Source organism: Leptinotarsa decemlineata, unplaced genomic scaffold, assembly GCF_025532065.1.
Source record: "Leptinotarsa decemlineata unplaced genomic scaffold, Ldec_3_MD MMD2_P_RNA_scaffold_6, whole genome shotgun sequence".
Classification (NCBI taxonomy): domain Eukaryota; kingdom Metazoa; phylum Arthropoda; class Insecta; order Coleoptera; family Chrysomelidae; genus Leptinotarsa; species Leptinotarsa decemlineata.
The window spans coordinates 16,043,362-16,060,146 of NW_027412533.1; the positions used below are offsets into that span (position 1 = coordinate 16,043,362).

A 16,785-nucleotide genomic window follows, 5' to 3' on the forward strand; every position below is an offset into this window, starting at 1 on the left:
TTTGAAGTAAGTTGGACCATAAAACAGTGGCGGTTGGTTTAGTTGATGATCGGAGGGATATTATATATATTTATAAAATAAATCATTTCAGGTAATAATGTATTCTGTTTAAATATTTCCTACAGGAAATCTGATTTTTATTAATGATTATGGAAATGAGGCCAGTTTTTCTACCACCTACTAGATTTTTATTCATGTATGGCTTTACAATAAGCGCGTGGTTTACTGGGTTGAATGAACTAATTCATAACAATGATAAATGTTAATTTTAAAGTAATGAACTTTGCTTCATATAATCAGATGAAGAAATTTGTGATTTATTCTCAGATTTGATAAACAAGCGATACGGTTTGTGAGGTCCGATATAAAGAATTTTCGATGAGAAATCATGAATATTTATAATTACGATTGAGGTTTGATATTATTATGTGATTTCATTCAAAATTGATATCTATGGGGGTCTTTGTGGACCGACATTGTTTTTTTTTTTTTCAATAATTCATGTTGACGAATTCTTAATTACGAAAAATCATTCACGTAAATGAAAAAAAAAACTGTATTCAAAAATGCAAAATATGTTTTTCAAATGTGTGCCATAAGTCATATTCATTCTGTGATCAACAGATTAAAAAGCTTTCTGCTCAATGTTCAGTTTGTATACTAAATAGTTATTCTTGTACAACCTCACTTAACAACTAACTTAAGTCATACAAAGAATATGATTTCTGTTTTGGTTTCAATTTCTTTGCACGAGGCTTTCGCGTTGCATACAGACAATATTCATTAAGAAATGACGGTTGTCATTTTTTTAACCTTTTTTGGTTGGGATGTGTCAAATAATGAAATAATATAAATCTAGTTTCAAGAACTTCATTTATAAGAATAAGATCAAAAAAATTATCATTGAAAACATGCTGATTAACGGAAAAACAGATTTTAAACAGATCAAAAATATCCCCTTTCATAATGTCGGTCCACAAAGACCCCTAGATACCAATTTTGAATGAAATCATGATTTCTAATCGAAAATTCTTCATATCGGATCTCACAAACCGTACCGCTTGTTTATAAAATCTGAGAATAAATCACAAATTTCTTCATCTGATTATATGAAGCAAAGTTCATTACTTTTGAAATAAATATTTATCATTGTTATGAATTAGTTCATATGAAATAATTTAATTTCAACCCAGTAAACCACGCGCTTTATTATAAAGCCATACGTAAATAAAAATCTAATAGGTACTTAGGTGGTGATAAACTGGCCTCATTTTCATGATCTTCAATAATAAATCAGATTTCGTGCAGGAACTATCTGAAAAGAATACATTTTCACCTGAAATGATTTATTTTATAAATATATATACTATCCCTCCAATTATCAACTAAACCAACCGCCACTGTTTTATGGTCAACTTACTTCCCGTAAACAAACAAAGTTATGCTGCCTTCAATGTAAGGATGGAAAAGGCCTCTCTATTGTCTTTTGTTAGTCTGAGGATTTGGTGAAAAGTTCCCAACTTTTATCTTTCGCTTAGGAAGGTTTTAGTTATATATGAGTTAATAGGAATCATGATGTTTTTGAACGTCCAATGACTTCACTAATTGAATATAGTGTTTATAAACAAATGATACTATCATTTGTTTATAAACACTATTCAGAAGGTATTTATTTTTTAAGCTCTTATTTAATTTGCTGTGGTGCCTGTAAGTTGGACAAGCAAATCAATTCTTTCCATTCATTAGAAACTTTCCAACATGCTTTACGAACTTTGTTAGATTTTATACGTTTCATATTATTCATACAGTATGCAAAAATATTGCATTTTATCCAGTTCTAAGCTGTTTGAAGTTGCAAATTCCTTTAGCTCCTCAATAACTTATTTAATCGATTGCAAAATTTCAACCAAACAGACAAGGAGCGAGGAAAAGCGTGTAACAATTTTAATAAAAAATTCAAAGCGTTTCATAATCTACATTACTACAAAACAGTCATTTCCATGAAATTTTACTGTCAATTAGCTTATATCTATTATTCACTTGTTAAGCAGTGTATAAAATGTCAAACGTTGACAAAACCACTCCGGTCGGTGGATTATGGATGCGCAGTCGTCCAAAAAAAAAGAAACTGAGACACAAAAATCAAAGGTTCCGACGAGAGTGAGACTACTGGTTTAAGCTCTATTGTGACCAAAGTGAAGATAAATCCCCACTGGACATAAGTAAATTTTGTAGATGACGTCACTGTTAAATTTCGAAGTATCACACTGACAATTGACAATCCAAATTACAAAAAATATAAGCCATGATTCTTTCTCCTATGTACGTTGTAAAGTAGTGCAAAAGACGAAATGGGACACAACTAATTCTGGTCTTTTGCATTTACCTCACTAATCAATTATTTAATCTCTCTATCTTTTTCATACTTCAATCAGCAAAAGATATTCAATGCAAAGAACACTGACATTTCTGTAATTTGTGTGTGTACCGACCAAGCGTTTTCATTACAATGAGGTTGGAGCCCAGCTCCTTTACCCTTTTAGCTGATTTTTGTCAAAGAAGGACAAATGGGTTTATGATTGAGGGGATGTTGGCCGTATGAAGTCCTCAGACATCAGTACCGCTCTTCACAGGGTACCCCTACCTGGGTGGGGTGGGATGGATGAAAAAGCTATTCGTCCGTTAACGGGGGACATGAGGACCTCATTCGACAGAGTGTAGGGACCTTCTATTTCGGGAAGGGTCATCTACATCATAATCTATAGCTTCCCTAACAAACGGATTTGGTGTGTATTAATAAATGACAGATTAAAACCGAATGGAACATACATTAGACATTGAGAGCTGAATGGCGACATCTGTATTTATAAGTCTAATCTCCACTATATCAGTGAAAGTTGTTAAAAGCTGTTAATGAAACGAAGTTTCATAATTATCATTTAATGATACTTTCAAAATGCGAAAATACATGTACCTATATCAAAAATACAATCATTACAACTTGTGACAGAACCACAGAAAAATAAACAATACAGATGCTAACTCAATAACACAATTCAACAAACTAAACATTCCTAGCAGATGGGTGAAAGCCTAATTGAAAAACACCCACAAAATTTATGTTTGTGTTCTGTGTACCGTTTTCCAACAACACATCTTTTTGTACAAAATAAAAAATATAATAGACTATATCAGTGAGTTCAAAAAGTTATGAAGAACTACCTACACAAAAACTTCAGACAAGTTAAGGGCAGACAACAAGTAATGTTACGGTATTGCTCCGAGCAAGTCAGAACCTCCTATTATGTTATGTAATGGGATACGCTCTGGTCAAATGCGATTAAGGAAGCAAAAGAAGAAGAAGACAGAAACATCATTTGTAACCTAAAAACTCGACGTTTTTCAAATTTAATAATTAGTAGGTATATTGGTAAGTGAATTAGCTACTTGAAGTTTTGATTGTACATACATTAATTGTCTCAATTCTTTACAAAGTACATCTCGCACAAAAGAGATTCTTATGTCAATGTTTCAGTTTAGTTTCACATTTACTTTGTTTAGCTATGTGGATAGCACTTTACCTTGAATAATTTGGGTAGGAATATGTGTTAAATCAAATCCTAAGTCTATCAACAACATTTGTACCCAGAACACTTCTGAAATTGAAATGCTACAATGAATTGTGCTTCACAAAAAGATAAGTCACACAGTTTTGTTCACGAGACGATCACTGCACTACAGAAGACTTTCTTGTATTTATATCTCTGGCCCAATCAGCGTCACTGAAACCTTCAAGAATAGGAGGTGAATTCGATTGGTACACTAATTTGAAGTATTATTAGTCTTCTTCAAATATCCAAGTACTTTCAAGTTTCAAATGAGGCCAACTTTCCTTTGTCGGTTGAGATTGAAAACAACTACGATACCGAAAAACAAATATCTGTTCTACAGTTTCGGTAAATTCATTTTAATTGAATAGGTACAGGAAAATAATACTTCATAATTTACACAACCACAGCATACCTAACAATCAGCAGGGACACTCTATGATGCCGCCTTTGATCCCAAAAAGTATGAAGACGCCATCTTGAAAAGCGGATTACTCAGGGCCAGACTTGCGACATGGTGTCTATAAAAGAGGCGTACTGGAAATTTTATCTTGTCATAATTCATGAAATTTAACTTTTTTTTCAAAAGACTTCATCTAATAAAATAAGGTTCGTCATTTGATTGTTGCTATTTTATTCACCATAATGAATAATATATTGATACGATACTATTTGTAATTCTTTCAAATAATATAAGAAGTGATAGGGTTTCAAAATTAGATTTGACTGGCACAAAAAATGAGAATCACTTTACGGAAAACATCATCTCGTTGGTTTATTGCAACCCACGCAGAAATTTTCCTCTATTCATACATTAATAGCCGTAGATGTGACTGGAACCTTTGGTGTTAAAGAAGAAACATTCGAATGGAGCCCAATTTCTTGAACTCCAAACATTTTTGTACTTGTTGCACGTTTTCACTATACAAGTTAGCATCTTCAGAAGTGAAATTGATATTAAACATCAATTAATAAGATGCTAATTTGGTTACTGAAACGTGCATCGAGTGTGAGTATGGTGTATGGGAAATTGAGCTCTAATCAAAAGGTTTCATTAAGGGGCGATTATAGTCTGTTATGATCCTCAACTAAAGATTATCTTATTTTTGTCAGCATACCTCATTTGTTGAATATCACCATCCAATTGTTACAAAATTCTGTACCACTTCTATCAATAATAGCAGCTTTGTTCCATAATACTTCAGTGTGAAACAGGGTAGAAATTGAAAAAAAAGTCAATCATAAAAATCAGAAACGCAATTAAATGTTTTCTCTATCAAATATTGTTTGAATTTGTTCTTGAACATGTATTTGAAGTCGTCTAAATTCCAAATATGATCAAATTCAGTTTGAAATTATGTATGAACTCACTTGAATAGAAAAATTAACAAGCGACTCACAAACGTTAGTAACTGAAACTCTCAAAAAAAATGCAGTTGTTTGTAAAAAATGTATTAGTGTAATGTAATGTATACATACATGCATGCATGTATGTATGTGTCTCTATAGTATTTTTAACAGATAAGTAATTTGTTCTCAAAAAAGAAGGGGGGTTTCTTCTAAAATAACTTTTAATACAAGCCGGCTTGTATTACATTTCTATGTAATACAAGCCTAAAGGTTTTGTATTACATAGAAATAATTTTTACTTGAACAGTTTCTATATTATTATTATTTACATATGTACCTTGAATCGGTCAGATAACATTTATAAGATACACATCATGTATGTATGTACTGTACAGAAAAGTATAGTGTAATCCTTAAATACCTGAATTGATTCAGTCTTGGAAATCTGAATGTAATCTAGTATCCCAGACAAATTTGTTTTTGCAAATGACAGCTGTTCAGAGAGCTTTATCAAATAAAGAAGGTTTTTGTTTCCTATTTTCAATGATTTGGTGAAGTAGAAGTTGAACACAGTTTCATTGAAACGAAATAATAAGTTTTTAAAAGTTATATTAACTATCATAGATTCTTTAAGTATTATGTAAATTGTTTTTTAAATTTCATCTCAACTGGGATAAAATTTCCGTGACCTTTGTGTTATTGAATATATTTACATACAGTGTCACACATAAAGTCCGCATCAAATGGGATTTTTTTTTGTTCATCTCTTCAAGCAACTTTTGATATCTCCATTAGGTTGTGCTTTAAAAATGATGCCAAATGACATGCATATGACCGATCAAGTGATTTTTCTTCCTTGTCAAATTTGACATTTTTTCCAAAAAATGTTCAGAAAAGCAGTTATTGCTCGAAATTTCGAAAATCGGTAAAGAAAAAAGATGATTGTTTTTTCATTTTTTACCCATATATTAATTTTTAGCTCTCTAGTACAAATTTAGGTTTTTTACAGTTTTTCGAAAATTTGACATTTGCCGATTTCTCAAATTTAGCGAAACCTCAACAAAGTTAGTGCTTTATGCCTAACTTATCTTTCCAACGCATTTTTATTACCGATTGCAATTCTAAATACAACTTATTTCGCAAAAATTTAAAACACCAGAAAAAATTATGCCAAAAATGATGCAAAGTTGATACAGTTTTTAAAAACAGATAAATATTTCACTTTATTTCTACTTTTTGCGAAATAGCTTGATACATAAGCATAATTAAAAAACAATATCAATGAAAAGTCAATAATTTATTCTTTACTGCACTTTTCAAACAGTTAAACTTTGATTTACTAATTACGAACAATTACAACGCAATTAAACTAAGGGAAGGAATTATACGAAAGTAATTTCACATTTACTAAATATATTTTATGAGGTATGAATGAACAAAATTACTTCAGAAATCAATTTAGATTTTGTTGCCTAGAAAACTAAACCGTAAAAAATTCTAACAAATATCTGTTAAAATAAAGTTATAATTTAAATTGAGAACACTAAATCAAATCTAAACATATGCCTAAACCATGTAAATACCAATAGAAATACAAAATAAAAAGTCACATTTCGGTGTGCCTTCCACCACGTTCAATGCAATCAATTGTCCTTTTTAAAACATCTTTAACTGCATTCTTTATACTACGGGGTTTCGTGCTTACAACACATTCTCGAATAACTGCCTCTAAATGGTTTATATCTCGAAAAGTTCTTTGCTTATACACCTTTTGTTTTAAGTAACCCCACAAGAAGAAATCTAGTGGGGTTATATCAGGAGATCTAGGCGGTCAAAAGTGTTCCATATTGCGATTGATTACTTTGCCCCTAAATATTTCCAAAAGACGCTTTTTAACCACCCTTGTAGTATAAATAGGTGCACCATCACACTGATACCACACAACATTTCTCACTTGAAGGGGCATATTATCCAAAACTTCAGATAGTTCGGTATTCACAAAGTGTAGGTAGTCCGCAGAATTTAAATTATGTCTAAAAAAGTATAGTCCTATAATTTGATCGTTTAATATGCCACGTCATACATTCGTCTTAAACGAATATTGATCTCGACATTCAATTACGAAATGTGGGTTTTCTTTTGCCCACCACCTGCAGTTTTGCGAGCTCACAACGCCATTTGAAGAGAAGGTCGCTTCATCTGTCCATAAAATTTGATGAGGAAAATGATAATTTTCTTCTTTTTCCCCTTGAAACTAAAAAGAAAAATACAAGCGCATATCGAAGTCCCTTTCTTTTAATGTATTGATAAATTTCGGTTTATAAGGCGTAAATTTATTTTTGTGTAAAATACGTCGTACACTCTCTCGGTTAACATCTGTTCTACCTGCAATATCTTGAATACTTGTTTTTTTATGTTCTAAGACATCCAAACATATTTCAAATTCCACTTCTTCAGTATGTCTGAAGGCTGATGTGCTTTAGATTTAAACTTAGCTATTATCCTACTAACTGTTGACTGATGAATATTTCTTGCAGGATGTCTGGCATTGAAAATATCAGCTACTTGTCGGTGACCGGTATTCTCGCCGCATATTAAAACGATTTCAATTTTCTCTTGAAGATTCAGCATTTTTAACAACACACTAGACAACGAATAAACTATTTTAAATCTAAAACTGATAAACACTATTTTGAGTTATTCAACAAATGTCATATGACAATAAAATATTTTGCTTATTCAGTTCAGTTCAATTGTTTCCACAGTACCCTTAGTTTAATTTCGTTGTAATTTTTCGTAATTAGTAAATCAAAGTTTAACTGTTTGAAAAGTGCAGTAAAGAATAATTTATTGACTTTTCATTGATATTGTTTTTTAATTATGCTAGTAGAAATAAAGTGAAATATTTATCTGTTTTTAAAAACTGTATCAACTTTGCATCATTTTTGGCATAATTTTTTCTGGTGTTTTAAATTTTTGCGAAATAAGTTGTATTTAGAATTGCAATTGGTAATAAAAATGCGTTGGAAAGATAAGTTAGGCATAAAGCACTAACTTTGTTGAGGTTTGGCTAAATTTGAGAAATCGGCAAATATCAAATTTTCGAAAAATTGTAAAAAAACTAAATTTGTACTAGAGAGCTAAAAATTGATATATGGGTAAAAAATGAAAAAACAATCATTTTTTCTCTTTACCGATTTTCGAAATTTCGAGCAATAACTGCTTTTCTGAACATTTTTTGGAAAAAATGTCAAATTGAACAGGGAAGAAAAATCACTTGATCGGTCATATGCATGTCATTTGGCATCATTTTTAAAGCACAACCTAATGGAGATATCAAAAGTTGCTTGAAGAGATGAACAAAAAAAAATCCCATTTGATGCGGACTTTATGTGTGACACTGTATATGGATCTTCAACATTCATTGGTGCTTCCAAATAATTAATTTATTTTTTCTTTTTTTTCTGAATATTTCTGTGAAATCTGAAATTTCTATTAATATATTTCAGATAATAAAATAGTCTAACTCTACTATATAATTTCAGTAAGTGAAAAAGAAGAAAATTCTGACAATGATGAACAAAAACAAATTTTTTAAAGGAAGTTACGAATCGTTGTATAACATTACTCTGAGTGAGAAAAGATTCAAAATTATTTTGAAAGCTTACTTCCAAGGTTGAATAAAATAGACAAAATCATTATGGGGCATTTTTAAATTTCCAAAGGTGTCCAGACTACCGTTTTCATAAGCCCTAAAATAACAATACAAAGATTCATCATCTAAATCAGTATATGTTCTGGAATACTGAAGGCAACAATCACAACAATGGATTTTTATAGTTTTATTTATCAGGTACCCACATATAAACCTGATGATATTTTGTTCTAATAGGTCATGAGATCTATAATCTGTATCAATTGATGGATTGTGTGGGTTTTTTACAGTGATCACTTCCTCAATTTCAGATCTACTTTGCCGTGGAAAATCTGCAATTTTCAACAAAATTTGGTCTGTATCACCTTCACAGTTTTCAGTTCCAGAATTCAATAAGTTCACACATAATAATTTTTTGAAACTTCTTTGGAACTGAATGGGAGTTGGATTGCTACAATTCCCATTTTGCTGTCTTATTTGTCCAAAAAAGTTTTCCACCCTATCCTGGTTGATCCTACAAGTGAAGAGGTATTCAAACTTCAATTCTTTAACAATGGTCCATAACTGTCTCAATCCATTAATGGAAATTCTCCAGCCCTTAATAAATTTCAGTCGATTAGTTATATTACAACTATTTTTATCCAAAATTATTAACTCTTTCAGGAACTTGTCTGAATCTTCCAAAAAATCAACCTGATATTTCAATCCCTTATAAGCACGATTATATGTCTTTGTGTTTTTTGTTGTAGAAGAATTCATCAAATCAAACAATTTATCAAATTTATCCACAACTTCAGTTGTTGGGGCAGCTGTTGCTGGTAGAACTCCAAACCGTATGTAGAGGCTTAAACTAGCAGAAACAGTTTCACTCAACACCTGGGTGGCTAATTTAACCTTCATTTTCTCAAATCCATTTGGGAAAATATGGGAATCTTTCAATTTGGGAACAGCTCTCAAAGAATAGTTTTTGTCATGTTGGTAAAGAGTTTTTATATGTTCCCATGAAGTCTTCCTATTTTCAAAAACAAAATGGTGACGTAAAAGGTTATTCCTCGTCAATTTTATGAGATGAGGGGTATCAAACATCTGGAATATTTTTTTATCATTCACATAAAAAAATGGTTTTTCTAAAGTCACACCAATCATATTTGACAACTTCCAGTTATTTGATCCCAGGTCACTAACCACTACAGTAACTTTCAATCCACATTCAAAGAGTGTCTGTATAGTTTCAAAAATAATTTCTTTCAACTTTTCTGGAGTGCAGGTGGAGCGATGAAAATAAAACGATAAGGGTTGATTCCAGTTCCTGAATAGCCCTTTCACCAAGAATGTTGTGACATTTTCAGCTGGATGAAATGATTTTAGCACATTACCATAATCTTCCAAACCGGTTATCTCATCACTGCCTAAGTCGCAAAATAAATTAGATTTGATTGCCATTTAATCAAAACACAATACACATAATTTATCATGTTCAGACAAATTTTTGACCTTGATCTGTGGAAACTTTAAAACTGAATTATTCAATCATGGTTTAATTTTGATATTCTCAACATGCCTCAATAGTGTTCTGTAGCTGGGTAAACAGAGGGTTTTAACTAATTTATTTTTATACAACTTATGTCCAGTAAAGTACATTCCAAGGCATTCTGTTTTGAATTCAGTTGAATATCTTCGTCCCTTAGGTTTTTTCTGTGATTGCAAAACTTGGATATTGATGAAATCAGCCAAAATCTTTGAAGGAAAAAACTTGTCAGGTTTTTGTAATCTTGCAAAGAAAGGTTTTCCAAAACTTTTTTTTGTTTTTGTAATCTTGCAAAAAAAGGTTTTCGAAAACTTTTTTTTAGCAGTCAATAACATTTTCTCCAGCTCCTCAACCTGATTTTTCAAACGGTAATTCTCAGTTTTTGGTAACACTTCTAAGATTCTCTTTTCGAGGGTTGTGAGCTGAGCAATGAGGAGATGTTTGTGTATAAGAATCTGGAGATATCATTTCTTCAGGTAATGGGGGTAATGCTGTACTTAAAAGCTGTAGTGGTTCTCGATGCTGACCTGAAAAAAGATTTGAAACATTTAACCCAGCACCTGTCGTTGGCATATAGGCAGGGGAATAACTGTTTCAGATGAACTCTTTCTTTCTTTTTGTGAATGAATCAAACGTCTTTGAATGATATATACATAGCGGTCAATGGAGAGCGTTTGTAATTTTTTTGATTTTACTTCTTTCATAGAATTAGTGATTTCTATTTTTTGATTCTGAGAATAAAGGCCAAAAAATAATTCACACCTTATTCTCTCCACAAAAATGCCCAATTTCTTATTATGATACAGAATTGTTTTATTACCTGGGTTCAAAAGAATATTCTGCTGAATCTACCACAGAATGTTCAGAATCTAGATGGTTTTGATATCCAGAAGTATCTTCATCAGCTGTGAAGAAGAAATCAATTACTATATTGGATATAATGAAAATGTGCCCGAAAATACAAATGAGTTAAGTTTCAATGATAGATTTGTTTTTGTTCTGAATGAGGACAATCCCACAATTGTGAACTGCAAAGTTTGAAGCAATCTGAATATTAATCAACGGTTGTTTGACTACTTCAAACTCACTTAAAATTGATACTAATATGGAGACAAACATGTCTGATATATTCGATAACTAGCAGCAGATGAGATGAATCTAACATGATGATTGCAAAAAACTCATTGCAATTTTTGTATTTACCGATTACTGTGGTGAATGCAGCGTATATGTGATTCCAATGTTAGTTTGAGGAAATTTCCAATGTGGGAAATATCGATGGCACAGCATTAGGCTTCAGTCTGTTTTTAAGGTGATTGAGAAAGTGTTTGTCCTCAAAATGCCCTTCACAAATTCTGTAGTTATGCAGATTCCCAGCTTTTTCTCTCAAATCATCACGACCACATGCCATTGTCCAGAGGATAGCCCTAAAAAAATTTGTTGGCTTTTAGCAATATTGAAGAATACCCAATAACAAGTGAATGCTTGTCTTCTCAATTTTCGTTGAATGTATCCAACATAAAATGTTTCATAGTAGAGTGATCATAATACAGGGAAATGCTAAGATTCTACCTAACGATTATGAAAGATTTCAGGAATCCATTTTTAGGATTTCTCTACCCTGAAAATAAAAAAAACTTGAGTTCTTATCAGATCTGTAGTTGTAATTCAATTGAAAATATTTTAAAAAAGGCTTGAAAAGGGCAGCAGAGTAACTTCCGAAATGTTGGCAAGGGGAAGGATTGCAACATTGGAGTTATGTATCTAGGCAAATATTCCAATTTGCTCTAGACAGATAATATAACAATTCCAAGCTTTTTCCAGGGAAGAGAAACGACTGAAAATGGATTTCAAGCATTGATTTCAAGACATTCCTACCTCCTCAAGATACATTCAAATACTTAATATTTATGAAAGAGTTTGACTCGCCTATCAATATCATTTGGAAATGTAAATAAACTCTTATTAGTCTTTAACCTGCTGCTTCTACAGTTCACTACAGCACAAATATGACTACCTTTTTTCTGTTTATCCATTGTAATAATAATAAAACACTCGCAAAATAAAGCAACACACAATTTCTCTCTCTCTATTTTGGATGGTCGTTGCTTCCTATCTTCAGGCGCATATGACCAATAATACACAATTTAATACCAATATTAAACTTGACAGGTCCAATGCTTTTCAACATGGCCGACATAGCGACGCGAAGTATATGCGTATGCGCGTACTTTTCCCGCCCAAGGGAGTGTCCATGCTGGTTAGGTATGCTGTGACACAACACTACCATTTAATGCCGACAGCTGTTTCGACACACTGAACTAACCGAGGTATATGATGTCATCTTAAATACTAAAAGTTGGATTGGTAGGAAGAGGTATCAAGGGGCATTTGGGAAACTACTAATAACAGTATTGATACCATAGGCCAATCTTATACATTTCTGTATGCTGAAACCATATTTCCTAGCAGTTTTTTCTTCATCACCTACCATTTTTTCGTAATATGATATCGATTTATTACTAAAAAAAGGGAAAATTTGATATATAGAATAGTAGTACACTTTGAAAAAGACGCAAATTCAAAATGGCCGCAGCTACAAAATGGGGGACTACATATTTTTCCATAACTACCTTGATATGGGTATCAAATGACAGGACTTGATTGGTAGAAGAGTAGTACAGTTTGAAAAAGATACAGATTCAAGATGGCCGTAGCTACAAAATTAATGATTACTAATTTTTTCACAACTACCTCAATATTGGTATCAAATGATAGGACTCGACTGGCAGAATAGCAGTACACTTTGAAAAAGACGCAAATTCAAGGTGGCCGCAGCTATAAAATGGCTGATTACATATTATTTTCATAACACAGAATAATTAGTGACTGGATTAACTATAAATCGGTTCAATGCGTGAGGTTGCAGTCAATAGCTGGGCTGTTACAAAGAAAACCTTGTTATATGTCAAGCTTTCGGTATATTTCACACCTTCGTCAGGACAACTACAATAATAAGATTATATATTTTGTAAAAAATATATAAATATGGAGAACTTACTAACATGAGAATAAAATATAAAAAGGTTCAAAAACATTAAATAATGACAGTTGATAAAAATTTTTGGCTGACAATGTCAAGTGGGAAAATTCTGAATGATAGTCGAATTACTAGATCTTTTATTTTCTTTATCATATTTCAGTAAGTAATTACTTGTAAATTTTGCTGAGACTGTCAATATCAGTTCGTTTATTCATTGAATGTTCTTCGTTATTAATATGTATAATTTCCAAAAATATTCTTTTAGTTGTATTGGTTTCTCTATCTAAAATATTTGGATTTTCAAAATTCATTTTATGATCCTCCGAATTAACATGTTCTGTTAATGCACAAGAATTAACATTTCGTCTACAGTCGCTCTTATGGGAAGTGATGCGACTACTCAGAGGTCTAGATGTTTGTCCAATATATGTTTTAGAACAATCCATACAAAAAATTTTGTATACTGAATTGGATTTCTGTTTATTTAAAATTGGAGCTTTTTGTTTACTGTATAATTTAGATATAGCAGTGACATTTGTTTTAGATATTTTGACGTTATTATTTCGGAATACATTAATTAATTTTGGTGTCAATTCTTGAATATATAGGAGCGATTTATATATGATTGAAGGTATAACGTTGTTATGTTCAACTACTTCATTATTATTTTGAAAGTTTGTTCTTTCACAAAATAAAATTCTGTTACTAAAGATTTAGGATAAGAATTTTGGATCAGAATTTCACTGAAATTAGACAAACTTTGGTTTCGTGAATCGGGATGGGTAATTTTGATGATTCTGTTTTTAATGATTTTATTAAATTCATTTTCATTTTATTTGGATGATAGGAATGGTAATTAATAAATCTATTACTTGATGTTGGTTTTCTGTACCATTCAGTGATGATAATATTTTGTTCTGATCTCAATAACATCATATCGAGGAAAGGAATAGAGTTGTTTATTTCCTCTTCAATAGTGAATTGGATATTGAGATCATATGAATTAAATACGTTCAAAATTACTTCTTTTCCATCTGCAGGTATGGTCAGAATCAAATCATCTACAAAACGTTTGATGAATGGAATACGGAAAGATAATTTTTGAATACAAAATTAATTAATGTACTCCGAAATAATAACCTCAAAATATCTAAAACAAATGTCACTACTATATCTAAATTATACAGTGAACTAAAAGCTCCAATTTCAAATAAACAAAAATCCAATTTAGTATACAAAATTTCTTGTATGAATTGTTCTAAAACATATATAGGACAAACATCTAGACCTCTAAGTAGTCGCATCACTTCCCATAAGAGCGACTGTAAACGAAATGTTAATTCTTGTGAATTAATAGAACATGTTGGGAGGAAAATCCAAATATTTTAGATAGAGAAACCAATACAACTAAAAGTACATTTTTGGAAATGATACGTATTAATATTTAACGAAGAACATTCAATGAATAAACGAACTGATATTGACAGTCTCAGCAAAATTTACACGTACCTACTGAAATATGATAAAGAAAATAAAAGATCTAGTAATTCGACTAACATTCAGAATTTTCCCACTTGACATTGTCAGCCAAAAATTTTTATCAACTGTCATTATTTAATGTTTTTGAACTTTTTTATATTTTATTCTCACGTTAGTAAGTTCTCCATATTTATATATCTTTTACAAGATATATAATCTTATTATTGTATATATATATATATATATATATATATATATATATATATACACACACACATCGGAAAAGTCTAGGGATATTTTTAAAAATGGCAATAATTTTTTTTAGATCGCTTTAAGGAAAAAAAGTTGACGGGTGATTATTAAACGAATGTAACTTACAACAAAATTTATTAAATGGTCAAAAATACTGAGTGCGCATATAAGCAAAACTAAAAAAAATATGGCTCTTCTTTGGCACCCCGAAAAAAAATCATAATACAAAAAAAATTGGAATCAGTACAAAGTATGGCCTCCACGCTGGTTTATTACGGCCCTACATCTATCGTGCATCGACAAAATGAGATTCTCAATGTCTTGTTGAGGTACATTTGCCCATTCAGCGATTAAAAGCTCTCTCAATTGAAACGTTGTGTGAATGTTTCCCATATGCGGAGTAATTCTTCGTTGAAGCATGTCCCACACATGCTCGATGGGATTCAAGTCCGGTGATTGTGCTGGCCATGGCAATACATCAACTCCTTCGTTGGTGAGCCAGTCAGTCACTAGACGCGCGATATGTGGACGAGCATTATCGTGCATTAGGTGGAAGTTTTCACCAACAACACCAGCAAACGGACGGACGATAGGTAGAAGAATGGTGTCGAGGTTCTGTCGAGCTGTGAGGGAGCGGTTTGGAAAAACGAGATCGGTTCTGCGGCCGATCATGATTCCGCCCCATAGCATTACTGTACCACCTCTGTATGTGTGGACTTCCTGGACGTGTCTCAAACGTTCATTATTTCCAGGTCGTCTCCACAGCCTTACTCGACGAGAATCTGGAGGAGGAGGCCACAGTTCATCATTCGATTGCAGTCTTCCTTCGAAAGAAGCAGCCAACCTGAGATACCTGCCAGCCAACTTAGTTGAAGTTGAAAATTCCAAGCAGCTTGATGTAAGTACACACTTCCATACTATTTATATTATATTGTCTAATATTTTCATTTTCTCTTTCTAGAATCATGTCTTTTCTAAGGAATGCTCTGATGACCCCGATTACCACTCTCATTGAGAGACAGTTGGAGGATGTAGAGCGGAGGAGGGTGGTTGTCCTACAGGACATCATGGTACAACCACCAGCTGCACCACCAGCTGCAGCTCCCATTCCACCACCGGGGATGACTTCCACCCAGGAAGTGGCGGCTCCCATTCCACCACCGGGGATGACTTCCACCCAGGAAGTGGCGGCTCCTGACTTGAAGTTCTTTTTCGAGGACTTCAAACCAACCCCCGAGGAGGAGATTGACCCCCCACCAACTTTGTCGACATTCAGACCAACTTCTTCGTCGCGATCGTGAAGCGATCGCTCAGCAGGCCGCTTCGCGGCCTGGGGCGCTCAACATCCACCACTTGCATCCGGGGCGCGTTTTTTGCGACCCCCACCTCCCCCCCACTCCGCCTCCCACTATACCCCCTCCTGTGCAAGAGTATAAATGTAGGAGTTCCTCAATGGAATCTTCAGTTGAGTAGCTATCGTCAGCATGTCAACATACCAGGAAGCCGATTCCACGACCGGACCGCAGGCGGAAGAACCTACAGCGCCACTCCCGGATCTTCAGTTGGAGGATTCCGATATGGAGAATCCAGATATGGAGGCCGATTCAACCACCACGCCTCATCACCCTTCCACATCTTCGGTCCAGGTACTGCATGTGACCAGTACCGAAGACCACTCCGAAGACTCGAGCAGCTCGGATGATGATGACGATCTCTGGGACGACGACGCATTTGCGGAGGAAATGGCGTTTTCTGAGGGTTCGGTGATGTGGCAGTACTTCCCCCGACCCGATGACAGCGACGACGACGACGACTTGTAATCCTTTTCTTTTTTTCCCTATTTTTTTCCCTATTTCACCCATCCTTTATC

At 33.1% G+C, this 16,785-nt stretch overlaps 2 long non-coding RNA genes across 2 annotated transcripts; one reads left to right on the forward strand and one right to left on the reverse strand.

Annotated features, from left to right (window-relative positions):
* The first annotated feature begins 3,357 nt into the window (after positions 1 to 3,357).
* On the forward strand, positions 3,358 to 7,674 carry LOC141480175 (uncharacterized). Its single transcript, XR_012464211.1, has 2 exons — positions 3,358 to 3,430; positions 7,496 to 7,674. It is a non-coding gene; the product is annotated as an uncharacterized lncRNA (long non-coding RNA).
* A 2,560-nt stretch (positions 7,675 to 10,234) lies between these two features.
* LOC111511759 (uncharacterized) lies at positions 10,235 to 11,050 on the reverse strand. Its single transcript, XR_012464209.1, has 2 exons — positions 10,962 to 11,050; positions 10,235 to 10,668 (listed from the first exon to the last, which is right to left on the reverse strand). It is a non-coding gene; the product is annotated as an uncharacterized lncRNA (long non-coding RNA).
* Positions 11,051 to 16,785: the final 5,735 nt, after the last annotated feature.